General features: G+C 44.3%; 1 protein-coding gene across 2 annotated transcripts in view; it reads left to right on the top strand.

The window, feature by feature from the left end:
- The window catches only part of Creb5 (cAMP responsive element binding protein 5), a 393,743-nt gene that overhangs the window by 160,073 nt on the left and 206,071 nt on the right, over positions 1-27,599 (top strand). The gene's annotated exons all lie outside the window — the stretch shown is intronic.

Here is a 27,599-nt window from a genome sequence, read left to right as displayed (position 1 = left end):
AAATGAACATTTGAAATTGCAGATAGCTTTTGGAAAAAGCTGTTTTGTCTTTGTGTGTGTGTGTGTGTGTGTGTGTGTGTGTGTGTGTGTGTGTGTGTGATGCTTGTGCACATGTACATCCACATGCATGAGCACACAGAACCATATTGGAGTAATATTCTGATTTTTATCACAACCTCAAATATTTAAGTGTCAAAATCTGGCCAAGCCACCTGCAAATGTTTGTCATGGCTACTGGCCAACAAAAACAGCACACAGCAATGAAAGTCTTCATTCAGGCCCAGTGCTGAAGCTGCATCCAGCCAGAGAGCCTGGGACCCACCTGTGCCCACGCACAACTCTCAGGCTGTGGCCAGCGGGTGTGTTCACAACTGAAACTTGTAGGAGACAGGACTACTTGGGTCCTCTACTCACCTTTCCTTTCCTTTCCTTTCCTTTCCTTTCCTTTCCTTTCCTTTCCTTTCCTTTCCTTTCCTTTCCTTTCCTTTCCTTTCCTTTCCTTTCCTTTCCTTTCCTTTCCTTTCCTTTCCTTTTTCCTTTCCTTTTTCCTTTCCTTTTTCCTTTCCTTTCTCCTTTCCTTTCTCCTTTCCTTTTTCCTTTCCTTTTTCCTTTCCTTTTTCCTTTCCTTTCCTTTCCTTTCCTTTTTCCTTTCCTTTCCTTTTTCCTTTCCTTTCCTTTCCTTTTTCCTTTCCTTTCCTTTCCTTTTTCCTTTCCTTTCCTTTCCTTTCCTTTCCTTTCCTTTCCTTTCCTTTCCTTTCCTTTCCTTTCCTTTCCTTTCCTTTCCTTTCCTTTCCTTTTTCCTTTCCTTTCCTTTTTCCTTTCCTTTCCTTTCCTTTCCTTTCCTTTCCTTTCCTTTCCTTTCCTTTCCTTTCCTTTCCTTTCCTTTCCTTTCCTTTCCTTTCCTTTCCTTTTTCCTTTCCTTTCCTTTTTCCTTTCCTTTCCTTTTTCCTTTCCTTTTTCCTTTCCTTTCCTTTCCTTTCCTTTCCTTTCCTTTCCTTTCCCTTCCCTTCTGCCTAGAGCCAACTCTCTCTCTCTTTCTTTCTCTGTCTCTCTGTCTCTGTCTGGCTCTCTCTTTTCATTCTGTAAAGCTTAGGCTTAGAGACTTTACATAAAGGTCTGCAAAATGGAAGTGGTGCCAGTTATCAGTGAAGCCTTCCAGGACAAAGGGTGCACATCCATGCAGGCATCTGATTTTCATACTTAGTGTGGGGGGCAGACACTGAGACAAAGCAGACCAAAATGAGTGGAAATATAAAAGCCTGAAGAAATAGTAAGTATGTAGACACTCAGCAGATTCAGCTTCTATTCCATGTCGACTCCTGCTATGTCCTGTGCTCAATTTTGTAAAAGTAGTGCTATTATCTTAATAGAAACTGGAGGGAAGTAGAAATATCCCAAATTGCACTTGGGTGGTTAGGCAGGCTAGAAAAACACACGGCTTTAGGGAGTGTGGGAGGCATCCTCCAAACTAGTGACTGCTTGTGCTCAGTAAAACTGGCAGATGCCTTGTCAGGAAGAGTGTCTTTGGCTGATTGATGGGGGCATTTTAGGAGATAAGTTTCCCAGATGGGGTAAAAAAAAAATGAGGTATGGATTGTGGAGAGACAAGAGAGACAGAAAACAAGCATGTGTTAACTAGAGATGAAATCGATTTAGCCTTGATCCAACTATGTGGCACATTCCAAACAGTATCTATACCCCAGTCATTTTTATTAGATATCATATAACACGCTCATTAATTCAGGATCAAGTCAGCAAAGCCTGGGAAAAATTGTGCATGAGCAGGTAATGGTAATGTAAATCCCACATGCCTCTCATCCTCTCTCATCACATGAGGCATTTCTGGAGGAGCCCATGGTTAGTTGAGGCGCTGGGTGGCTGTAACTCTAGTAGATCCAAATGTCCATAGAGAAGTCTGTTTTTCCACTGTGGGGTGCTGTTTGACACAAGCTCAGTACTTCTTCAGGAAAGTGATGCGGATAATTCAGATATGGCGTTAGTTCTCCAACAATGATCAACAGTAGAGAATTGTGATAGGTTGTTGGCGGCTCCCTTGATCTAGTCTATGGGTTTTCTTCTTATTTTCTAATTCTCCGTGTATTGGGTGAACGCAGGCTCATGTATGATGGTGGCTTTACAGTAATTGCTTACAGTGAGATCTTTACACATTCCATGTCAGAATATACCAACCTGAAACATTTTGGATCCATTAGCCACCTGTACTAGGGAATCCAGCAATACATCTCAGCAGAACGGATATATGAAGACACTTATGTGAGCTATCCCTCCCCGATTTTACCCAAATCCTAGTTTGTGGGGTACAAATGTGCACATTGTGTGTAGCAATTGGATATTGGGTCATAAATTTCATTTGCATGGAGCTGAAGCTAGGTTCTACTTCTTAGAAACAAACTATATAAAGTAAGGGGAAAACAAATTTTATTTTCTATTAAAAGGTGGTATTAGCGTGGATTCTACATCTCTACACCCTGGTCTATGCTGCTTTCCAGTATTTCTTTGTAATTCCTAATGCTGTGCCCTGGACAATGTCCAGTGATGGTCCCATGGGCATACCGAAGAAACCAACAAAAACAAATCATTAAAAATTGAAAGTAAAGCTTGGGTGACAAAACACTGCTGCTTTTTTTCAAGGAGGACAACGAGGAGTCTTTGCTGTATGCATTGGCACTGAAGTCAGATTGGGTGTTCGGAGGCGAGGGGTCCCTGTCACTGTTCCTCTGGAAATTCGGAATAAGGAGAGGCTGAGAAATGCTGCATTCACAAACCGGGAGTTGGAAAATCTAAATAATACAACATCTTACAATTAAAAATGGGCTTGCAAGCCCTGTGTTTGGTCACACTATTAAGAGTTTTCTTAAATGCCTCAACCAAATTGAGCCAATCTGTGACTGTCACTGTCCACCATAGACTAACGTTGGGGACATCCTGGCCAGTGCTGGAGACTGTGGGGGTAGATTTTAGGTTGTCACTGTAACTCCAGCCTTCAGCTGGGACAACTTGAAGTTCCCTTTGAGTAATTCAGACCAGAAGCCATTATTTCCTGCTTTGTGTTTTGCTGAATATCACGGCTATGAACATACCTTTATTGTTTAAAAATTGCTAGATCTTTCACAGCCCCAAGAACATTTATGAGGGCCCTTCAGGGGGATGCCTTCCGGGAGGGTTGACGGACTTAACCATATGGCTTCCGTTAAATCCCATGCAGAGCCTTGAGAAATTACCTCTGACAAGGGGGCCAGCGGCCTTCCACTCACGGGGTTTTATGTGTGGAACGAAACATTAAGTACTGATACTTGAGGAAATAAAATGTTTCTGAACATTCAAAAGGTTGTAACACCACAGAGTATTATAGCCAGATAAAGGGGTAGAGCCAGAAGACAAAAGCGTGAGGCTCAGTGTCCCCAAGTGCAGAAAAGCAGGCATGCTCTTGTCTCCAAATCTGGCTGTGGCCTCTGATACCTCAGCAGATCACTGTGTGTTTGTATCTCAGCTCTTCATCTGGAATACAGCAGGGCTTTTCTACTTGGCAGAGAAAACTGTAGATCCTTCAGAGGGTTCATTGTTAGAGAAATCCTTGCTTGGGAGACTGATAGTGAAGATAAGGGAGCTGGCACTTATCTAATACTTACCACGTGCTCGCTCCGAGGTAGCTCTGTGTGGTATTTCCTGCCATTCTCCAGTGGCTTGAAAGGTGGCCATTATGTTGCACCCTATCCCTGTTTTATAGCCCAGGAAGAAAAATAGCATGTCCTCGGTCACCAGCCAGTTATGTGCACCTCTCATTGAACTCCAAAGCACACATTGCCTGGTGCCATGGAAGATGTGGGTGTGCCTGAAAGGAGAGAGTCATACGCATGCAGGAGCTAGCCTGGGCTCAGCCTGGCCACAGTGTGAGACTGTGCACGCATCTACCTGCTGGGTGGCCCGGCATAGACACAGATGAACGTTTGGAGCTGACAGCAACTGCTTCCTTCCATTGGGATAATCTAAGGGACAGAGAATGTCTTGGGTGTTTGGAAGCAGGGCGGACCTGTGTCTAGGAGACTGATGAGTCAAATACCTCTCATTCAGAAAGACTGAAGTCACCACACTGAAGGCTCTGACACTTGGTTGCTCTGCCCTTGCCTTCCTGGCTTGCAGGGGAACCACCATTCTCTGCAGTAAATTGAAGCCTGCAGCTTAGATTTTGATTTCTGCAGCTGAGAAGCAGAGACCTACTTCTTAAGCTTCCCGGGAAGTTTTTCCCCATGTGCTGACCTGCATAAACGGAAGCAGACACGGGTAAGGGTCAGCTGCCAAAGACAGAGGCCAGGGAGCATCATTCTGTACCTACAGTGAACTTTGACAAGCTGCTGTGTGTGCAGCCTGTTGGGAAGAATTGCTGGGAAAACAGTTGGTCAGTGCCAGTGATGCCAGGTAAGAGCAGGAGGCATGGGAAAGTTAAGAGCTGTGCATTCTGAGGGTATGGCGTCAAGACAATTTGATGTCTGTCATTTAAGGCTTTGTCCCAGATCTCAGCTTCTCTGGGCCATGTCCCTCCATCTACACAAGAAGGGAGTTAAGCAAATAGTTAGCAAAATCAGTCCCTGCTCCCAATTACTCAATGACTTTCTTTCCTGTCCCAACTTTATTATGATTACTGTGATTTTAGCTTGATTTCCAGAAATTGATGGTGAAAGCTGTAGACTATCTGAACTTCAGGATGTGTCCATATGTCCCAGACAGCATGGCCAGAATAGAACAAGTTGGGAACAAGTGGGAAGGGAGCGTTCACACAGTAAGACAGGCCTTGTTTGGAGAGCCAGGGAGCCCCGCCTCTAGACTCCTGCTGGCTGGATAGCCCCAGCCTCTTCTCTTTCCCCATTGCCATTATTAATTCTGCACATGGGAATCACTGCACCCACTTTACAGCTGAGTAAAGTGAGGCCCGGCGATTCACTCCCTCATGTCCTCCTAAGACTTACCTGAAGCAGAGGTAATGCTGGGCCACCTGCTCTACATCCCCCATTCCTCACCTGGGAAATGGCAGGTGACTCACCAGAAAAATCCAAGCTCCTTTGCTAGAACTAAAATGATAGGAGTTTTCATTACTAATTGAATTTTAAAGGTAAGATCTTTGAGTATTCAGTGCTGTGTGTATGGCTGTATGGGCTCCCCCCCCATTTAGCCCGAGACCCCAGCCCATGAGATGATAAAGTGCAATTATAGTATGGACCTTTTTATTTATTTATTTATTTTTGGACCTTCTTCAATTAATCCAATTCAGAGTTTTTCTCCTGGGTGATTCTATCCCCTGCTAAGTTGGCAATATTAATTGCCACACTAACTTTAAAAGCATAGTTTTATTAGTTTTTTTGAGAATTTCACACGCGCACAGTGTGTTTTGATCATATTCTCCCCCGCTTGTCGCCGAACTCTTCCCAAATCTACCCCTCAGCCCTACCCATTCCCACATCCATGCCCTGTGTGTTCTGTGAGCTAATGAACAGCCCAGTGTGTGCGGGCCATATCCACTGGAGTGTGGTCAGCCTGCTGAGTCTACCCTGACTCACCTTTCTCCCTCAAAAGTCATCAACCGTCAATAGCTCCTCAACTAGGTAGGGTTGGGGTTGCGTGAGCCCTCTCCCTCTCCTAGGTAGGGATGGGGATGCGTGAGCCCTCTCCCTCTCCTAGGTAGGGATGGGGATGCGTGAGCCCTCTCCCTCTCCTAGGTAGGGTTGGGGATGCATGAGCCCTCTCCCTCTCCTAGGTAGGGTTGGGGATGCATGAGCCCTCTCCCTCTCCTAGGTAGGGATGGGGATGCGTGAGCCCTCTCCCTCTCCTAGGTAGGGTTGGGGATGCATGAGCCCTCTCCCTCTCCTAGGTAGGGTTGGGGATGCGTGAGCCCTCTCCCTCTCCGACCAGAATCTGCTTGGCAGACTCCTGGGATTTAGATACAGGATCTTTGGGTTTTTCTGGTGAGTCACCTGCCATTTCCCAGGTGAGGAATGGGGAGTGTAGAGCAGGTGGCCCAGCATTACCTCTGCTTCAGGTAAGTCTTAGAAGGACATGAAGGGAGTGAATCGCCGGGCCTCACTTTACTCAGCTGTAAAGTGGGTGCAGTGATTCCCATGTGCAGAATTAATAATGGCAATGGGGAAAGAGAAGAGGCTGGGGCTATCCAGCCAGCAGGAGTCTAGAGGCGGGGCTCCCTGGCTTTCCAAACAAGGCCTGTCTTACTGTGTGAACGCTCCCTTCCCACTTGTTCCCAACTTGGTCTATTCTGGCCACGCTGTCTGGGCCATATGGACACATCCTGAAGTTCAGATAGTCTACAGCTTTTCCCAAACTCAACTTCCTGGGGGGTCTGTGATTATCATGACGCCCCCTCTAAGGTTCCTAGCAGTGTTGCTCAACTCAAAGAACCTGGAAGGATAAGCACCGAAAGGGAGGATTAACGAGAAGGCAGACAAAGGACTGATCCTGTTTCCATATTGGATCATGGAGGGTGGAGCCACTTGGATGAACTGGAAAGGTCAATGAAACCAAAATCTACTTTTAAAGTCACTCTGCAGCCTTGAGTTAAGCCACAGTATATTTTTAGTGACAAAAATTAAACAAAACCACAACATTATGGGTGCATATTCTAAACTATGCCTCTCTAAAACACTGAAAAAAAAAAGACTTTAAAAATAATCCAAACTGAACTACCCAACACACTTAAAGGTGACTGTGGGCTTTTTATAGTCCAGGTGCACCCAAATGAAAAGGCTGTGTATATATGCACATTTTCTAATATTTTGTTTAACTGGAACATAATTTAGGCGCTTCAACTGGTGTGTAGCCTTATTCAAAACACTTGAAGCATTTTCCAGGTGTATCCGGCGTCTTCTGACTAGCCAGGGCTTCCCCATGTCATGCATGCTATTGTGTAGTTTTCTTCTTTTATCACAACAGTTAAGGTGGCAAGCAAGCACGAGATTCCAAGAGGAAAATGGAAGGTAAAGGCGCTTGTCATCAAGCCCAGCTAACTAGCTCAGTCCCTGAGGTGGTGGGAGGTTGTCCTCGGATCTCAGCATCACATCATGGCGTGTGCGAATCTTCACAAGGCGAATAAAGGCAATGAAAACCTCAAAGAGAAAATTAACTTCTATGGACTCAGGATTCCTCTGCTTACATTTTAGAAAATGCAAACAAACACTTGCTGTCTAGAAGGATCATTTTTCGAAAGGGCTCCTTTTTAGTTCTCTGGCCCCTTGACAGCACTGGCATATGAGGAGATTCAGTGCTAAAGCTGACATCCGAGATGTGCTGACCGGCCAATCGCAGGCTAGAAGAGGGAGTATCAACGTGGGTAAAGATCCCTGCTTGTGGTACGGAGGGAAATGGGCTGTGGAATGGGCCAGGCTGTGCAGCACAGTGGAGGGCTGTGATATCTGTGTGGATTGCAGGTGGGTGTGGAATGAGTGTGGAGGCGGGTAGAGCCTGCACCCAGAGCCCTCAGGCTCTCTCTTCCCTCTCCCCCGTTTTCTCATCTCTCCAGGAAAGCTGGACCTGGAAAAGTTGGAGACTTTCACCTAAAAGGAAAATAAGTGTGCATAGGCTTTCAAAAGATTACGTGTACCCTCATCTCCTTTTATTGTTTGGGTAACTGCTATTTATTTATCTTGGCTCTGTAGTTGGGTACTTTTCAAACGATCAGAGGAGTGAGTTTGTCAAGATTTCTTCTCCTCCTCCTCCTCCTCCTCCTCCTCCTCCTCCTCCTCCTCCTCCTCCTCCTCCTTCTTCTTCTTCTTCTTCTTGCTCTTCTTCTTCTCTCTTTCTCTGTTACTGTCTCTGACTCTGTATGATTATACATATATGCTTCTGTATGGGGATATGGGTGTGGTGTGTGTGTGTGTGTGTGTGTGTGATTTATAAAGCAAGTATGTGAAGCTTGGACTGCCCCACCTCAAGCCACAGACAAACCATCTAATATTGGGTGCACTGCATTCCGTAATTATTATTGCCATTAGGAATAATTATTATTTGCCCCGTTGAGTTGGCAGTTTGGAGCCTGCCCCAGACTGAGGCTTCTCACAGGAGCCGTGGAACACAAAGGACGGAACAATCACTCACAAGTGCTTGAACACGTTTGCACCACACCCTCCTCCTGCTTCAACTTCATTGGGTTTCCTACCCAGTGGCCATCTTGTGCAAAACTGCTACGAAAGAGGCTCAGTGACACATGGAGGCTCTTTGATTACATATCTGAATCTTTGGCTTTTCTTAAGTTTGAAGGTAGAAATCAGTTCTTTTGGAGCCTTTTCATGTCTTTATTTAAAACAAATCGAGAACAAATAAGAAAACGGGTTTTCAGTGAGAAGTTGGGCTAAAGTGGCTTAGCCCAAAATATAGGAAAAATGAAGGGAGTCAACAAAGGGAGAGCAGAGAGCCTGTTTGGAGGCAGAGGCGCACAACATTAACTGTCTATTTGCTTGCTTATTTGCTTATTCATGCATTTAAGATTTTGAGACAAAGTCTTGCTATGAAGTCCTCAAATTTGTATACTGCTATCTCTGCTTCCCCAGGCCTGGGATTGAAGTATGTGCCTGCCACCACACTTGGTCCCTTAACTGTACTTTTGCTTAATTTGTCTCCTTGCCTACAAATGTCATAGACTGCATATTCTGTACTGTTTCTCATTCCCTTTGCTGTCTTAAATGAAGCGCCAGAGCCACAGATACCCCCATGACCTCCTTAGGGAATCAGTGGTTGGTGTTGTCTGGCGTTTCTTAGCCAGCGCAGTGTTCACAGTAGACATTGTGCCTGCTAACGGGACCAACCAGACCTTGAGGGGAAAGGATCATCGGGAGCCTCTCTTCAGGACGCAGTTTTTCCAAGCCACTTCCTAGGTTCCTTGCCAAGGCCTGTTCTACAGTCATGGCAGAGGCCTTTGGGTGCTTAAAGGGAAGAGCACACCCGCCAAGTGTGGGGGGTTGTTAGCTCAAGTTGCTAAACCAGACCCTTCCAGAGCTCCAGGAAAAACTGCAGAATGCCTGGAGTTGGCATCTCAGCCCTAACATGATAGATTTTCAGCTTTGTCTCCACTGACACCCAAACAGTCCATCCATTCTTCTTCCCAAAGCTGCTGCTGCTCCTGTGGTCAGAGAAGACTGGGGTGGAGGGGGGCACCTAGCCAGGAGCAAGGAGAGGGGTGAGTGTGATAGATGCTTCTTAGCCAGGCAAGAGTGGGGTGACTTGGTTCATAGGGCACCACAGATGCAGAGCAGCAACAGCCTGTCCTGATAGATGCATCGGAGAGAAGCTTTTCCTTTTGTTTCCCTTTGCTAACCGGCTCCCTGTGGTGAATGCCCCTGCACAAATAAGAAGCAAATGAAAGGCTGGAGTGCTTTCCAGGGATTTGTGGCCCTGGGTATTATTTATAGAAAAACTGTTTAAGTGGGAGACTATTACAAAGGGGCATTCCCATCTGGGTTTTCAGAAAAGATGACAAACAGCTCTGCAGAGCAACAGAGACCCAGCAGTCTCTCCACAGTGTTAAAGCCCGTTCTTAGGTAAGGTTTCATGGGAGTATAGGGTTGCTGGCTTTTCATTTTTCATTTGTCCTAGGAATTTAGAACAAGGAATGGCCAAGGGAAAGGGGCCTCATCAACATAGAGTTCAATAAAACAGAATCTGAATATGCTGTTTTTCAGTGGTGGCCTTCCAAGGGAACCCCCTTCGTGCATAACAGGAGGGGGAGTGTGTATGGTTTAGATGAGTCCTTTGTTGGTTCCGTCTCTTTTTTTAATTCTTATTTTATTTTTATTAATTACAGTTTATTCACTTTGCATCCCATCCCCTCCCAATCCCACCCTCCCTCTCTCTTCTTCTCCTATGCCCCTGCCCCTCCCCCACTCCACTGATAGGGGAGGTCCTCCTCCCCTTCTATCTGACCCTAGTCTATCAGGTCTCATCAGGACTGGCTTAATTGTTTTCCTCTGTGGACTGGTAAAGGCTGCTCCCCCCTCAAGGAAAGGTGATCAAAGAGCCAGCCCATGAGTTCATGTCAGAGATAGTCCTTGTTCCTATTACTGGGGAACCCTCTTGGACACTGAACTGCCATGGGCTACATCTGTGCAGGGGTTCTAGGTTATCTCCATGCATGGTCCTTGGTTGGAGTATCAGTCTCAGAAAAGACCCCTGTGCCCAGATTTTTTGGTTCCGTTGCTCTCCTTGTGGAGCTCCTGTTGTCTCTAGGTCTTTCTATCTTCCCCTTCTTTCATAAAATTCCCTGCACTCTGCCCAAAGTTTGGCTGTGAGTCTCAGCATATGTTTTGATATCCTGCTGGGTAGTCTTTCAGAGGCCCTCTTAACCCAAATGTCCTGTGGAATAGAATCTACTTTAGCTGGTAGTGAGAAGTGCTTGTTTTTAAGGACTATGCCTAGGAAGTATCTTCTCCTTCCTGATCTCATGAGAGGTTTCTTTAGAAAGCTGGGAGTTTTCCAAACTCTACCTCTTAAATTGGATTTGATAGTAATGGGTTTGATTTTTTTCCCCTTATTATATTCCTTTCTGTTAGATGACTTAATTTGAGGCCCTCTCCTCGATTTGTTCAATGAAAAGAGGTTCAAAGTGTTGTTAGTTGTGTTGAAATTAGAGTGGATGCATGGATTTCAGCAGACTGAGCAAACTACAGGGTACTGTCAGGGGCTCCAGGCAAGTTAAATGGCAAGCCAGAGACAGAAGAGGATGGGCACAATACAGCCTGGCATCTGAAGACTCTAGGAAACCTCTTGTTTTCTCAGTTACATAATTTCTCATTTAAATGAAAACTGACTGGTAATAAATAAATAAATATTTTTAAAGAGCAAGTAGACTCCAGAATATCGTAATGTGATATCTATATGCCACAACATGCAGCATGATGATCAGACTATGAGCACTTTAAGTTCACGCAGTTGGACATGGTACAACCTGCTCAGGATCTGTCAGGGATATGGGGTATGGGGTTGGCTAGGTAGCAGGAGACCTGTGGTCCAGACCCCCATTTCAACCACAGCACCTCCACATTTGATAATTTTATGGTTTTCTTTTCTTCCAGAAGCATTTTATGGATTAGTGGGTTCTCTAGAACGAAACTACAGAAATTGGAATGTTTTTCCCCTCCTGTTCTTCCTAGTACAACAATAAAAACAATTAAGTTTGAGTTTACAGTTAACATGGTTCAGGCACCGTCCTGATGATGATTTTCTGGGAACTTCTTTTCACAGGTGACACCATCACCTGTGGAAAGCAGATGAGCTTGGAGGAAAAACCTAAGGTTTCCAAAGTGCCTGGAGGGCTATGTATGCACACAAGAGCTTTTTTTATAACCACCTAAAGGGTGATAAGCATCAGCGGGAAGACACAGTAACCTTGTCAGATCCTCTGCAGTTTAGTGTCTCCATAAAAGCTAGAGCCACAGGAAGCAGTGACATTTTGACTCATGCTGTGATTCAGGACACACTAACACTTGGGGCCTCCGGAGGAACATGGTAATACTGAGTGCCAGGCTGGGCAGCGAGGCAGAAGGCACGGACTGGGCGTGGCTGGTTCCCTGCATGCAGCCTCTTCTGCAAGCCTTCGCTGTCTCAGTTTTGATTTAATCCTCCAGCATTTCACGATCATTTCCTCTTTCTCTAGAGCTTTGCTTCCCCCACAGTCCAGCCTTCTCTTGAGCTAGGGGGCTATATCAAGGCCACTTGCATAGAATCATCCTACCCCATACCATACCCCAGGACAGCCCTGAACTTGTTCATAGGCACAGTGAGTGCCCGTCTCAGAGGCAAGGCTCAGCTGTTTGTGATTCTTGACTATGAAATGTATGTTGTTACAGGCTGAGTGTGTCCTTCTAGAAGATACACACCAGCCCTAACGCCTGGCACACATAAATGACACCTGACTTAAGATGTAATTCAGGTTAAGGCACAGCCTTAGGTAGGCCCGGAATTTAACATTTGAAGATGAAGGAATTGAACCACAGGGGGGAGAGTGTCATGTGACCACATAGGCAGGAACTGAAGTGGGACAGCTGAAGAGCATGGAATGCAGGGGACTATGGGAATATTCAAAACTAGGGGAGAGGCACACCCTTATTCTGCCTCGGAACTCCAGAGGAAATTGTCGGGCAACACCGCCATGTTAGACTTTAACCTCCCAAACAAAGCACATTGCTGCTGTTTCTTAAGCCACCCAGTCTGGTAATTTGTTATGCTGGCATAGCTTCAGGGACTAATAGGTATACCTCCATGGATCATGGACCTGTCTACCCTGGCAAGAGAGCTGTGGTAAAAGATCTACCACCCCATTCTCCTTTTATTGGGCTGTAACAGATGTGAAGATAAAAATATTAAGAGCGGGGAAAAACGCAAACGAAGAGTCAGAACAAGGCTACTTTTACAAAATGGCTATTCTGCAGCCGGGACCTCTTCAGTGGCCTACTCCAAGTCTCCGTGGCTATGAAAGGGAAGGATGAGGCTCATACCAGAAGGGGCCACTGTTTACATCTTCTCAGAGAAGAACTTGGCACACTCCCAGTTTTTCACACCCACGTTGTGGAAAACGGTCCATCCTGATGTGAACAGGGGTGGTTGTTTTTCAGCCGTGGATATTTTGGGTAGCGGCAACTGCTGGACACTGAACTATGTGCTTTTTCTGTGTATTAAGTTATCTGCCCTATAATTTGCAAAGAAGGGAACGTCAGTATCACAAGCAGGTTTGGCATTTTTCTGAGCCTTCTGGAAGTTTTTTAGTTGGTATGTGCTTGTGTTTGGCCAGGAAAGCCCGCTTCATGGGTACACAGGTGTGTAGTTACCTTTTTTTTTTAAGCACTGAATGGAGTCATCAGGAGGTTGCGTAGGCTAGACCTTCCTTTCCCCTGCTCTCCTGCAGGTGCCTGCTGACCCTCATGTGTCCAGTTTCAGTAGCGGTACCCCTTTTGTGTCATCTTGAAAAGGAGAGTAGCTTAGATGGTGACACTGCTTTTTTGATCTGTAGACTTTTCCTAGTTCTTTTTAAAGTATCCTTCCTTCTAGGACTGGGTGATTTAAAGGAAAACTCATTGCATTTACATACTCCAAGCAACCCAATAGTCTGAGAGATCTATAAAGCACTACACCCAGAATTGTGTGGTGGCAGGTGAAGGGGGTGGGGGGCAGGAGATACTCCCCAGAGTGAGAGCCTGAGTGGGGCTTAGTGTTAGGAACGAAGTGGCTTTGCAGGGCTGTCAGGGTGGGGATTTAAAGTCAAAGGTTAAAATTATAGCAGGCACTTGAAAACTAGTGTTTGCAATCAGGAGAGTAACTTTGCTTTTCCATGACATATAAACAAATTGCCCTTCTGGTCTCAGCATCCTCGTCAGTAGGCTTGTCTGAACGTTCCTATCTTAGGGACTTTGCAGCTTTAGGATCCACATGATCCTTCCCTTAATAGGCTCATCAAATCATGATGTCACCTTGATTTCCATAATATTTTTAATGAGCCAGAAAATTGAAGTAATTCTCCTCGCCAAACCACTGACTCAGTTTGTGGTCCTCACCCTTTCTGGACAGAACTCTGCCTGGGTGTCTTCCAAACACATGTTCCTCTTGGAGTCCTGGAGCAAGACCCCTGGGCAAGTGTGATGCCTGCCATTGCCAGGGGATAAAGGAGGGGCAGAGAGTTCCCCAGGTTAGCTAACGGCGCTGGCAGAAAGTCAGAATGTTCTTTTACTTTTTTCTAAAAATGAGAAGAATATAGTCATAGAAATAAGGGAATTTTTTTTTTGCAAGTTTCTTTACAATAGGACAATTTTCCCTGCCAGCTCTCCAGACGCCCAGACCCCCTCACCCCCTGTGCTCTCTGACTGAAGTCTAGCATTGCACATTTGCCTGGCTTGTTCCCTCTTTTTGAGCCTTGAAATCCTCATAAGAAGTAGAGAATTATAGGAGTGAAGAAAGGGGACCAGGATAAATGTAATCACATTTACCATCGAGTATGTTCTTTTGGCATAGTAAAGAGAAGCAGGCACACACTATGAATTTCAGGTTTTGAAAATCATTTAAAAAAATTCCAATCTAAATAGAAAACAAGCTCTAATTTAATAAGGCTTCAAAAAGTGGTTTGTCAGAGAGTGCCAGTAATAATCAAGTTCTGGCTGGCGGCAATAATTGGGAAAGAGTGGGACATCCCAGCCTGTCCTCAGGCCATATGTGTCTGTCCCCCCCAAACCATGCTTTGGTTTGGCATCACTTTCTCACCTGGCAACTGCTGAGCTCCTGAGGCCACAAACTGGCATGCCCTGGCAGCACCCCACAGCGAGTGCTGATGGCAGAGAACCAGAGCTGAGGTGGAGAGGGTGGTCCAGCCTCTGTGATCAGCCAAGGTAAGATGTATGTCATTGTAAGAGCTGGGTTGTTAAATCCTTAGGATCCAAGTAGTTTGTTTTTTAAATTTTTTTTTAAATCTATGCTTGATTTCACTCAAAAGGGGAGGGGTGGATTTGAAGAGATTCAGAGAAAGACAACCCAAGATTAAGAACAAAAGAAACCTGTAGGGAAAATGAAAGAAACGTGAGACCGAAAAACACAGGGAGAGGCCACTACCGACAGCGTTTATCACGGTGGCCATATTATAAGTGAAATGAAACGTCAGGATCTGTCACAGCTGTCTGTTCTGGAGGCTTTGTACGGGATCACACACGTGTTAAGGGAGAGCCTCTCTCAGGTACTAGTATGGCATTCTCAGGGAGATGCCCACCCCCTTTCCACTGATGCTATGAACCATCAGCCAGCATGCCGTTCCAGAAAGTACAGCAGGAATCTTTGGAAGTTAGAAAGAAAGAAAAAGTTTCGTAAAACTAAGCAGGCCATTATGGAGAGGGCCTGAGTTGGGGCCTGGGAAGGTAGGCTCATATTAAAACTGTGATAGAAAGTTCCGAGCAGCAAATAAGAGGCTTAAATGCATAAAGAGCAAGGCTAAATTTGGACCAATTTCCTGTGAAATCTCTTGTGTAATATTTTCAATTTGTGCATGTTTAATGTGGTTTATTTTCCCAAGGTTCACGGGATAGGTTTTAAATTTAGCCCTGGCTGCACACACGTGCAAAGAGGTTATAAAACCAGAGCCAGCTTAGTCAGTCTCCCCTGGTTGCCCTTTAGTGGAAAACATCACTGCCTTCTCAGTACCTGAAATGCCTATGTAGGTACAGATCTTCCCTAACATTTCTTTTTCTATTTTTTTCTGTCACCTTGCTCTAAGAGCCCCTGTCTAGATTTGTTTGTGTACCCAAGGATGCCACAAGGAGATGTTGGTCATAGGCCAAGTTCTTGTAAGAAGGGATAAGTCTACCCTTTGGGTTGAGATGAAGGCACATCACCTAGACCCTCATCTGTCCTTAGATATTCTGAGTCACTCTGTACTTAGGTTGGGGCCAGCCACTCGGTGTGGTGATGAGGTTTTAAGTACCTTGAATACAGTAGGTAGGACCTATATTCTCTGTATCTGCACCAGCTTCCATGTGGCCTCACATGGATGGGCTGTACTGGTGAGAGAAGTAACACAGATAGATATGAAAGAGTTAAAAAGATACATGTCTTTAACTAAACCACTAAGGTCAAAAGTGGCAATTACTAGTTACCTATTTTTGGTATAGGATCTTCTTTAATATCTTTCAGCAAATACTTAGCAAACAGATACCAGTGACTTATGTTTTCCCCTAAGGCTACTTATTCCTTATCGTGTACCAAGTCTAGGTTCTCAAACCTAAGAGAACTATATACAGTTCAAATGCTAAATTTCACCCCTTCCTCTGACACCATATGTAATACTAAAATCTGGTACCTTCTACTTGCCTCCATTTTATTTTTTTACCATTCTTTTTATTCTCATTCACACACACACACACTCACACACACACACACACGAGAGAGAGAGAGAGAGAGAGAGAGAGAGAGAGAGAGAGACAAAGAGAGAGAGAGAGAGGGAGAGATACACACACACATAAACATATACACCACAGTGCGCTGATTTATGTTCACCTGCATTATCCTCTCTTCTCCCTTTCATGTCTTTAGGGCTCACTGCTTTAGGGGTACCTATATTGTCATGGGATGGGGGTTATTTACCAGAGCAAAAGTTACATGCCAGTGGCTCCTCTGTTGAGGAATATGATTCTCCCTCTGCCAGCAAACATGAACTGTTTAATGGTTCTTATGGAGGGATGGGTTCTTATGCTCCCCTCCCCCTTCTGTGATGGGATGTTGTCTTCTGCAGGGATGTTGTTGCCCTTATGTGAGTTCATAGGAACAAGGCACATCTTTCCAGAAGATCATGACTTGGGTTTTGTTTTTCTCCTAGCATGAAAATCTCTTTCTGAGATTGTGAATCTGGACTAGAAGTGGTCAATGAGTCGTTCCCAAGGCCTCCATCTTCCTTGAGTGGGACAATGTAATTATTAGCTGATGCTGGCTTTCTTCCCAGCAATGTAATTTCTTTCTACTGGCTCAGTTTTTTTTTAATAACTTAAATGTGTCAAAAAACCAGAAGCCAAGAAATAAAATACTTGCCTTACAGATACTTTCTCTTTGGAATTCTACTATGATAATTTAAAAATATGTAGGAAAGCTTGAAGAATTACATATTTGCCCCTTAGATTTTGTAATGAACATTTCATTTGCTTTATCATCTATCTATCCATTCATCAAGCCATCATGGCTTTTTGATATATTTTGAAATAAGCTGCATAGGAGCAAGAATATAGCTTATTGGTAAAATGCAATGCCCTAGGTTCTGTCTCAGAGAGTAGAAAATATAAAATTAAAATAAACTTTTTATCTGCAGGTATCAATAGCTTTACTCCAACTACTTTAGCATGTAAACTGTTAGTGTTCAATAGTTGAATATTGCTTTTGTTGGTGGTGGTGAATTTGACCAAGAGTGAAATGTACCAATCTTATGCCACTTTTAAATGTAGAATGCCATTTTCCTTTCTATTCCCTCATTATCAAACAGCCAACTATAAAGGTGAAAAAGATGGAGCAAAATCCCAAGGTTAGTAGTTTTTAGGTAGTGAATATTTGAATGGCTTTTCTCTTTCCTGGTGGAAAGAGAACAAGATGATAAAGGGTTCTGCGAGCTGCCATGTCTCTCCCTTGAAGACTAACCCCCTCAGCCCCACCACCGTCTCCTCTCCATCTGTGTCTCCTTTGTCTTGTCAAATCTACTTTTGCTGAGACAACGGTAAGCGAAGCGTATCTTCTGGTAGGCAACACAAGTGTTGGCCTCACACACCCAGTAATACCACATTTTGGAAGCTTTACTTACTTAGTATTCTGTCCCCCCTCTGTTAAAATGGGGATGATATTTCCAAACAAAGTTGTGATAATGGTAGAATTAGCTGGCACCTGGTAAGCACCTGGTGCCAGTAGCCATGATCATTGCTAGGTCCCGGCTCACTGAGTGGTCCCAAGTGAGTGTATTTATGTTGAGTAGTTAGTTTAGAAAGACGGCAAAAATTTTTTTTTAGACCATCCAAGGGAATCTTTTGCGCAGTGACTGAATTTTTGAAGAGATACTGAAAAATCTCTCTTCCTCCATTATTTTAATGAAAGTGAGCACTGTTTGGTTGCAAGCCCCACTTATCTTCCTAGGGTGATAGCAAGGGCAGAGCAGTTCCAAAGAACATCATGCCTCCTCCATGCAGTTCCAGGTCTCCCTTTGGGGGCTTGGAATCACAAGAGTATTTGTCACTGAGTCATAATGCCGTTTGTCAGGAAGCCAGACAGACTTAAGACTCAGCAGTCTTCTAAACCTCCTCTTTGCCATTTCTTGAGGATAGGATTACTGTAGTCCATCTGATGTTCTGCCTCTTCCCTCCCAGGCTCATGTTCTAGTAGCTTTGTGATACCTGTTCATAATACAAAAAAAAAAAAAAAAAAAAAAAAAAAGTGAAGAAAAGAAAAAGATAATATGCTTGTCATGAGACCGTTTCTTTGAAACCTACAGGGGGAATTTTAACTCTTCCCTAGGACCTTACCCATAATTACATGTTTCTGCCCACATCCAGTTTAGAACCAAATGCAAGTGTCTGTAAGAGGAAGGGCAGCACCCAGAAGACATGGTGCTTCCTTAAAAGGCCAAGAGCTAAACACCTTCTGTACTGTTGAGTCTAAAACTATAAGAGAGTATCTGGCTGAGCAGACTGGAGGTGGGGACCCGGAAGTTGAGGGCACCATGACCCCTATTACATTGATTTGATGTCTCTAAGGCCATCTTCATGATCTCCCAGCACCTTGTGTCTGTGACCTGGATCCTCTGTGCCTCTACACACTTGCTGGGATGGCAAATGGAGAAACCGCAATGTAGGATCCTGAACTTAGTAGGGCAGCAAGCATGGAAGCCCCAAGGGAGGACCCCACAATTTCCAACTGAGCTGAATTTGCAGAGTTGTATCACAATGGAGAGCGATAACCCCCAAACCCATGGCCAGTGCCAGTTCAGAAACTAGAACTGAAGCCATTCTGGCCCCTCAGTCCCTTTAAGTCTTTCTTATCAGATCAGGTCATCACAGAGCAGATAGACAGGTAAGTCCCGGAGACCTCTGAACCCAATTAAAGTTATACCACAAAGAAATCAAACTCATGTGGTTTGCATTTCAGAGAGCTACATTTGGTGGGCCGTGCCTGTTTTAATTCAGTAACCTAATGCAGACCATGTGAACATTTGAAACGCTTTTAACAGTTAAACCAGCTCAAATAACACAAAACCAGAGCAGCAATAAAGAATGAATTAAAGCTGATTGCAACTGTGGCCAACATATTTTTTTTCCTGCAAAGAACTCTGGGGGAATAGAATGCAGAACCAGCAGGGGAAGGGACCTATATCTCTGTTTTCAGCTTTGAGTGAAACAGCGGGCACTTTTGCTTCTTTGATTTCTTAAGCAAATGTTTGAAACAGATTAACTTAGAAGGTGTACTTAAATCTTGAAGGGATTTTGGATGAGAGAGCAAAAGGGGTTGAAGTCCTTTAGAACTGAAAGCTGGGTAGTCAGTGACCCTGCAAACTCCCAGGCTGCCTGGATGGCTGGCTCAGTGGTCAGTGGTGCAGTGTTGAGCTGGCCAAGGTCAAGAGTTCAAAGTCGTGGAAGTGGAGTAGCTTCGTCTGGTAGGAGCTGCTGCCATATCCTGGGTTTTACCCATGTGTGAAAAGGGGCTCAGATGAAGGTCGTGATTGGCTAGTGTGCCCTGCCTATAAAATGCTGTCCTGTATTCAGCACGAGGTACAACATCTAATCACCAGTTTTCTCTGGGTCTCAGTTTCTTATCTGTAAAGCAGGAATGTTATTGCAGTCTTTACTTTATAGATGAGAAGTTGCTGCTTACCCATGTCACACAGGTAACATGTAATAAGACCAGCAGTGCCCACCTCTGTGGCCTCAGAATCAGGCAGTCAAACCCAAGTAGCTCGGAATGAATCCTTTCAGCATAACTACACTATGGCGTTTCTAGCAAGCCAAGAGACCAGAAGACAAATCCAGTTGCAGATGATGAAAGGAAATAGCACCAACCTGAGTTGTTAGCCTTTTTATCAAGAAAGAGTGGGCCATGATAAGGTCCACACCTAGACTCTATCACTTTGTGTGTCCCTTCATAGTTACCCTGTGTTGGTTAAACAGAATTTTATATGTTCATAGAGGATGCCGTCAGGGAAATGCTGGGTGTGCCTCCGCCATATGTAGAGAAATCTCTGTGAGTAGTTTCAGAGGAGATAGTGAACATGTTTTACATTTACACCCACAGCCATATTTCTAGGTGCTTAGGGGAACAGCGGGTGTGGAGAAAGCTTCACGGGCCTGGGAGACGAGCCACAGGTGATAACTAACTGCCTGCTGAATTTCCCAGAATGTGCTGACGTTGTCAGAGGTCCAAGAGAGGAAGGCAGAGAGGATCCATTAATTTCAGATCCATTAGTGACATAAAGCCTGCCAAGTGGGAAGGAGGAAAAACTACAGGAAGAAACTATTTGCAGCAGGGAGCTGAGCAGCCATGATGGGCAAGTGACAGTGCTGAGAGAGTCCCTGAATGCCAGTTCCTCCCAGAGCTGTGGGAAGCCAAGCCAGCTTGTCAGTCACTTTGGTACACAATGCCAAGTTCATCTGCCTGGCTTGGGCAAGCACTCCTTCAATCCCACCAGCTCCCCATGAGGATGAGAACTCTACCTTCTTCTTTCTTTAGAGAATGAGAAAGTGCTGGTTTTACTTGCTAGAGTCTCCTAACCAAACTTAAAATTAGCAACTAGAAATGAAGAGGTGAAATGTTTTGCTGGTTTCTTTTTCTTGACCTCAGAGACAAAGTCAGCTGGTTAAAGCATCGTAGCCAGGTGACTGTTTTCACAGCTCTGCTCTGTTACCGAGGGAAGGGGGCTGTGGATTTAAGCTCTTGATGAATATGATGTCTGTTTGACTTGAAGGGCAGGGAAGTTTAGTTACCCCCTTCTCAACTCTGGTTTCAAGGATTACAACCCACTTAACTCTCTTTAAGGCCTGGAAAAATACAAGCTGCCTGTCTCCCAAACATTCCTTGAGTTATTACTCTACGTTCTGCTAGCTCTCTAGAAAAGTTTTCAAGCCCTCCTTATTTCCCCAGGCTCACTCTGGACTCATTCTGCGGCATGCCTGGCTGGCTTTTAGAATTCCAGTTATCCGGCTAGACTATGGGCACACTGAATGCCTGGATCTTGGTAGGCATTCAGTAGATAATTGCTGAACAGTCAGTGTGAAATGGAGCAAGACAGAATAGGATCCTGATAGTTATTAATGATAAGAATGTGTGTGTGTATGTGTATGTGTATTTGTGTGGTGTATGTATATGTGTGCAGAGACTACTTCAGGAGTCTTCCTCAATCATTCATCTAGCTTATTTTTTTGAGACAGAGACACTGAACCTGAACTGAGACCCTGTTTCAGAAAAAAAAAAAAAAAAAAAGGAAGGAAGGAAGGGAGGAAGAAGCAAGGAAGGAAGAAGAAAAGAAAGAAAGGAACGAAAGAAAGAAAGAAAGAAAGAAAGAAAGAGAGAGAGAGAGAGAGAGAGAGAGAAAACCCTACTAGGACAAGGCCCTTTTTTTCTTGAAAAGACCAAATCCCTTGACATACGAGCTTTTTTTCTTTTATTCTTTCTCCCAGTTCTATTTTCTCTGCTACCATTGTGAATTTCTGCTGGTAGACTATCCAAGCCACTCCAGCCACTCAGGGTGCAAAGGTCTCTGAACTTGAGTGTCGTCAAGCTCATGATCCTAAGTTGCCATTGAAGTGCTTACATCCCACAGTCTCTCAATAGCCTTCGTGCATTTCTAAACGGAGTCTTCTCGATAGCTGTTTCTCAACTTTCCTGCCCCTGTAGTCTCAGAACCCAATGTCTGTGTGTTTCCATGCAAACTGTTTATGCAGAATCACCATTAAAGTTACAGTGAGCTGATAGAGTTGGATGATAGCTGGAACTTTCAAATAGTCACAGAAAAGCCTTATTGACTTTCCTCTATAAAACTCTAGATGAATCTCATACTCTTATGAGATTTTATGAGCATCTGAATAAATAACCAGTCAATAGCCACCACCCTCACTCAATGACACGCTCTGAGATTTTATTTTTATTTTTTCCTCTCTTGTTTTCACAGAGCTCAGCCTATTGTCCATACATGCTAGGTTCTTCCTGTGTGTGTACATGTGTGTGTGTTTTTGTGTGTGTGGTGTATGAAAAAGAGAGTGAGAGAGTAAGCAGATGACAAGTGACCAACCATTAGCTTAATCTGAAATGAATTTTTAAAGAATTTAGTGTCTATTGCTACCTCACCTCCCGTGGTTTACCCCGATCTTTGGGAAGCTCTGTTTACATATCATACTTTGTTCAGTAAGCACCTAGCTATGTGTCTGTACTTCTCTTTCAGGGATAAGTTACACTAGCCAAAATTTGGAGGATAAAGAGGCCTCCCCCATTCTACTTCTCAGCCCTTCCCACCAGCATGGTCTTAATTTCAAAGCTGGGTGATGAAGATTGAACGTGGAAGGGCCTGGCTTCTGGCTCTTTCTTTTGGCAGCAGCAACCTTGGGAGTAATTTAGAGATCACATTTCAGACCCATTTTGTACACCATCAAAGCAAAGTGGGTAGGAGCTGAAGCTTTTGAAATCGGAGGGACCAGCCTGGTTTTCATGACACTCCTGTCCCTGGCGTCACAAGCTCAGCAGACGGATGTCACCCACCCACCTCTGGTATGGTGCTCTGGGTTCCTTGGGAAATATGATCCCTAGTCTCACTTTCATCATGCCTACCACAGTGCCTTAAGCCAAGACCTCCTAAATCATGACATTGCAAGCCCCTCTGTTCAGTAGACATAAATAAGGGATTTCCATGTCCGCTCCCTAAGGGGCTGCCTTTCTATCCAGATATTGTCCGTTGGAAGGCTATGCTACATTTTTTTTTTTTTTTTAAATGAGACTTGGGGATGTGAAGCAACTGCATAGAAGGTGAAGAATGGCTTTCCTTTCGAATTAAACGTAAAGAAGGTGAGCGCTCAGAATCACTTTTGCTAAGTACTGGGCAGCCAAAACAGTGAGGTCTGAGACGGAAGTGCAATTTCAAAGCCAGAGAGGGTCTAACTCAGACATACTCACACTGCACTCCTCCAAAGGGCAAATGACTAGGTTTCTTTCATTATGTTGCATATATTAGAATGGCAGTATGATCTAAACTGCGGCTTATTTCCATAACAGCACTCTGAGATCCAGAAAAGTGAGTCACAGATGCTGAGAAGCATTGTGGTGCCTTACTTTGAACATTGAATTAGTGAAAGGAGAATTTACTAGAATTGTCTCTTCCCATTTTCCCATGCGAACAAAATAAGCTTTGGGCTTTTATTTCCGTTGTTATTTTGTTCGTTTGTTTTCTATAAATGAAGTCTTCTAAACTAGAGGGAGCATGAGCTTGTGGCAAGAGAGACCGGGCTCCAAGTCCTGATCCTACCAAGTAATTCCCATGTGACCTTGGACATGCTTATCTTCTCCATGCCTGGGTTACGTCATTCCTAATGTGAGGATAAATAATCAATTTCCATAGTGGACCTCAGAAATAGATGAGATACTATGTATATAAAACTTTATCATTGTGTCCATGAAAAGGGTAAGTACACATTCATTATTGGTATGGGTAGCATTGCTATTAGCAGATGACACCAATTTTTGATGGTAAAATGATTTCAGCTTATTTATTTAATGACTTGAGGCTAAGACAGGACAACATGATGCTGATTCTAACCCACTGCTAAATCTGCACCAGGAACAAGCCTCTGATTTGGAGTGAAAGCTAAAATGTGCTATGCTTCAGCCTGACTGCAAGAGTATAGTTAGTGGCCAGTTAAGCCTTCTGGAGGCAAACTCAGAAATGACTGCCTCCACTCTCTCCTTGGCAGAGTCAGCAGTGATTTTATTTCCTTACCCGGCTTCAAAATGTGCATTGACAGGACAATTTAGAACCCAAGGGCCAACTAACTTGCTTGTGGTCTTGCATTGATCCCATTACTGTTTTCTGAGAGGGTGTAGACCCTCGAACACCAGGAGTTCACCCTCTCTGGAGCATTCCAAGAAATGGGAAGTCTGTCTTCTGGGCCTGCTTCTCCTACAGTCATTTTCAGCTGACCCTTGGTGACTCCAAAAAAATGTGTCGCATCCAGTGTGGTCACTAGAAATAAAACATGATAACAGTGCCCTAGGGAGATGTTTGGAGGGGTTTGATTTCAGAAGAAGACACGTACCTGGGGCTATTTCGTAGAACTGGAGGATCTATTCTCCATACAAATCTCACTTTAATCACACAATCCCGGAAAGAGCCCCAGGTTAGTTTGGAGGCTTCTTTCCTTTTGATATTGGAGCACACGGCGGAGGATGAGTGACTGGTCCTCTCAGTCCTGCCTCAGAAGCACAGCGTACTCTCCTCAGACACCAGAGCCTCACTCTCCTGGCATTGGCCCCCAGTGAGCCGTACCGGAGGTGAGTCTGTCCTGTTCTGCTGGAGGAGAGCTCCAAAACTTGGTGGGAGTTAGAATGGTCTCCAGGGGTATCAACTTAATGCCAAACAGATATTCTCCAAAGACAACAAATTTATTTAGGAGTAACAGAGCATTTCAGTGGGAAATGTGTACTATAGTAGTCTAAAAATGCACTCAAGGAGATTGAGACAAGGAAAGTTTCAAAGGGAAAGGAGTAAACTTCTACATTTGTTTTCTAACTTGATCATTCATGGCTAAGGAGTTAGTGTGGAGGGGGCCCCCAGCCCAAGGTTAGACAAGCTGTCGTTAGACAGATGTCCTTGCAGGAGTATTCCTGGTGTACAATTGTGCTGGCCTTCAGCAAAGTTGTACTTCTGGCAGAGTCTTTTCAGCAGAGTCTTTTCTGGCAGAGTCTTTATTAATTTGCCTTTCCCGAATGGTTGTCAGAGTTTGACAGAACTGACGCCACTTTGATTCTGGTGATCTGAACAGAGTACAGGAGGGCAGGATAGGGAGTAAAGGGACAAGAAGACTCCTCAGGTCACCTTCTTCCAGATTTGGACACAGCCACGTAAGTTCACTGTGTTTGGATTTGTGAGGGCAGAAAAATGGCATATGATGCTACTTCCATGGCAAACTGATTTCCCATCATAGGAAAAAGGCGGCCAAGGAGCCAGAAGTAGGATTGATCCATGTGTGGGCATGAAACTTTAACATGCCTTCTCACGCCTGAGGTGTGTGAAGGGTCATTTTCTAACACTTCGGTGTTAGAAAATGATCAATCTCCAAACTCTTACCTACAGCATCTTTTTACACGTGGTTCCTGAAATCCTTAGACCTTTCTCAAGAAGGACAGTAATGTCTTGTGTGGTGCCTCTGGCCATCCTTTGTGTCCCGCGTGATTAGCAACACTGAGCCTGTTAACCAAGTCCACCATCACTCAGCTCCAACCAGAAAGAGTGAGTGAACATCCTGTGCTCCAAACTCCATCCCTACCCTCATCAAGCCATCATCTTTATTCCTCTGTGGAGTGGGCCTTGCTCAATTCACATTCTGGGACATGACCCAGGACTGTTAGGAGAAGTCTATAAGACATTTTCCTTGCGGGGCTTAAAGGGGATCTTAGTTTAAAGTGGGTTACATTATTCTTATACTCTATATGAAAGAGATTTTTTTTGTCATTATTAGTAAAGGAGCAACTTACATTTTGTTTTATTTATTTTATTTTTGAGTATCTATGTGACATAGAAGAGGCAAAAGAATACAGCTGTTCAGAATGCTCATTCTGATAGGGAGGTTTGGGTCTTGGCTTTGGCAATTGGCAGGTTTTGATGAGACTTTTCTGTGAAACACGGATGCTTGTTTCTATGTGGTACATCCATGAGATTAGAGACAGTCCTTAAACTGTTTGGCAATTTGGTCTGTAGAATACGATTAGCTTTAGTTTTTCCCTTAGAGTTTCACTTAAGTTCATTTGCAGTATACACAGGTATAGACAGAGAGAGGGAGAAATACGCAGGCAGCAGGCAGATAGTCAGCTACTGAAGCTATAGAAGGTAAACCACAACTCTGCCTAGTTTCTCCTATTGTATGCTCACAACACAGATAATTTCTGACACTTGATAGGTAGGGAAAATCCCCCCCTCACACACACACACATACACACATAGCACACAGAGCAAGGAGACAGCAGCACAGATAACGGCAGGAAGTCCTCCGCCACGGCAATTCTCAAATATCAAACACATCCACCCGCAGCATCAGATCCCACAGGCTGAGTGCTCAGGCTTCAAGACTGCCTCCTCCTCCACTGCCCATCACCCTGTGTCTCCTACCCACAAGCTGTAAACCCCACCCCCCATTCCTTGAGTTCAGTGAATCTATTCAAGCTTCACAGAACTCAAGAAAACACTTGTTGTATTTTATGAAGAATACTACAAAAATACAGTTGAGCAGGTGAGGTATGAGAGAACTGCCCCACACCTGTCCCAACCCTGTCATTGGTTTCTGTGGAAACTTTCATTGCATAGGCATGGCTGCTAATAGGCTGTGTAGGGAAGCCCAGCAAACCCTGTGCTTAGGGTCTTCTTGACCTCTCTGTGCAGCTCTCCTCCAACCAGGGTCTGGGGCCTTAGCACCTGCTATGGCAGAAGGCATTTCAGAGTTCTGAGCCAGAAACCATGATGGGAACCAGGATCTACTGATAGAGTCACAATTGATAATATAAATAGATATAGAGATAGATATAGATATAGCAGAGATAGCTAGACACAGACATAGACAGATATTGTAAGAAGAGAAATAGGGGAGAGAGAAAGAATTGTCACAGAGTTTGGTTGGGGATTTTCTTTGTCAAATAATGCTAATTATAAAAATGCAAATAGAAGACAATAAATTTATGAACTTGTATTTTTAGTCCACCGATTAAAACTCTTTCTGGAAGACAGTCTGGAAATGTTAGATAATTTTATGCAAACGCAGTCAGATAATGACAGGATGTCTATAGAATGGGAGTCAGAAAAGGCACATTTGAAAAGGCCCTTCACAGACACTTCATCTCGCTGAGACAGAAACCTCATTTTGTAGGATAGCTCCTGGGAATGACGGCACCTGTGTGACTTAGTGGCAGGTGTACCTCTGCAGTCCTGTACATCCATCAGTGTCCTGTCTATTTCTAGTTGATGAATGAACCACTCTGATTCCTCAACTTTTAGAGAAAGGCTGGCTGTTCACATGTGTAATTTTAGCAAGAGCTTCCCCTGAGAATCATGATGTCTTTTGAAGAACCTCACATTCCAGAACACCTGGGAAATGTCACACATACACAGCTGTGGCCATCCTCAGAGTGTAGGTACATTAGGCCTGTCATGTAGAGTAGGAATAGGTGAGGAGGGTTATCTCTACCTTTCCTCTCCCAGTCCTGGCCATACCCATGACATCTCTGTCTCCTGACGTCATCCTTCTTCATTGTCCTTTCAGATTTTCTCCATAACACTCACTCCATCCTGAGTTCCCTAACATGTCTTGGAAGTCTTCAGTGGAAATGTCAGCAGAGGGACAGACAAGCAATGCACAGGAACCATTGAGCCACTCTGTGTATGCAGAGCTTTTCAGCATGGCTTTCCTGAATCTCTTTTATGAGAAAACAATGTGGCAGGCAAAGCCCGAGCACATTTAATTTAATTATGTGAGAACTCAGGATGGGAGGGATGGGAGGAGGGACAGCTGGCTAATGCAAAATTTATGGATGAGATCAAAGTTTCACAGGCTGTCGGTGTGGGAGCACTGGGAATCCAACCTAGAGCCTCATGACGCTAGGCAATAATCTACCCCTGAGCTCCAGCCTCAGCCCACAATTTACTTATTTTTCTTTTGAGATACAGTGTCTTTGAACTCATTACTCTTTAGTTCAGAGAGGCCTTGAACCTATGTATGATCCTCCTGCCTCAGCATCCCAAGTGGCTGGAAGACAGATACTAGAAAGCTTGCATTAGGCAGACTTTCAAAGTTTTTGTTTTTCACCAAAATTTAGTGTGATAGAAGGTCTTTTTTCCTTCTGTG

Source organism: Meriones unguiculatus, chromosome 3, assembly GCF_030254825.1.
Source record: "Meriones unguiculatus strain TT.TT164.6M chromosome 3, Bangor_MerUng_6.1, whole genome shotgun sequence".
Classification (NCBI taxonomy): Eukaryota; Metazoa; Chordata; class Mammalia; order Rodentia; family Muridae; genus Meriones; species Meriones unguiculatus.
Note: the sequence above shows the minus strand (reverse complement) of the source record. Positions and strands in the feature narration are given on the sequence as shown.